This window comes from Rhinoraja longicauda, unplaced genomic scaffold, assembly GCF_053455715.1.
Source record: "Rhinoraja longicauda isolate Sanriku21f unplaced genomic scaffold, sRhiLon1.1 Scf000529, whole genome shotgun sequence".
In the NCBI taxonomy this organism is placed as follows: Eukaryota; Metazoa; Chordata; class Chondrichthyes; order Rajiformes; family Arhynchobatidae; genus Rhinoraja; species Rhinoraja longicauda.
In genome coordinates, this window is record NW_027601746.1 from 59,073 (window position 1) to 59,570 (window position 498).

Sequence of the window (498 nt, forward strand, 5' to 3'; positions counted from 1 at the left end):
CCGAGACGTGACACAAGGCCGCCATTCACCCGCCCCGGACACGTGACACCAGACCTCATTCAACCGCCCCCGGCACGTGACACCAGATCTTCATTCTCCCGCCCCGATACGTGACACCAGACCCCCATTCCCCGCCCCGATAAGTGACACCAAACCCCCATTCACCCGTCCCCGACACGAGACACCAGACCCCTTTCCCCCGACACGTGACAGCAGACCCCATTCAACCCGCCCCGACACGTGACAGCAGATCTCCATTCAACCCGCCCCCGACACGTCACACCAAATCTCCATTCAACCCGCCCCCGACAGTTGTCTCCGTCCACACCCCTTTCCCCCCCCGGCACGTGACAACAGGCTCATCCGACCACCCACCCACGGCACGTGACAGCAGTGACGTTTCTCAGGGCGCTCCCATTGTCCTGCCCTCCGCACGTGACAAGGGCCCCCGTTCCCCCAGTCTCATCCCGGCTTTAAAGATTGGCAACTCTTTGAAGC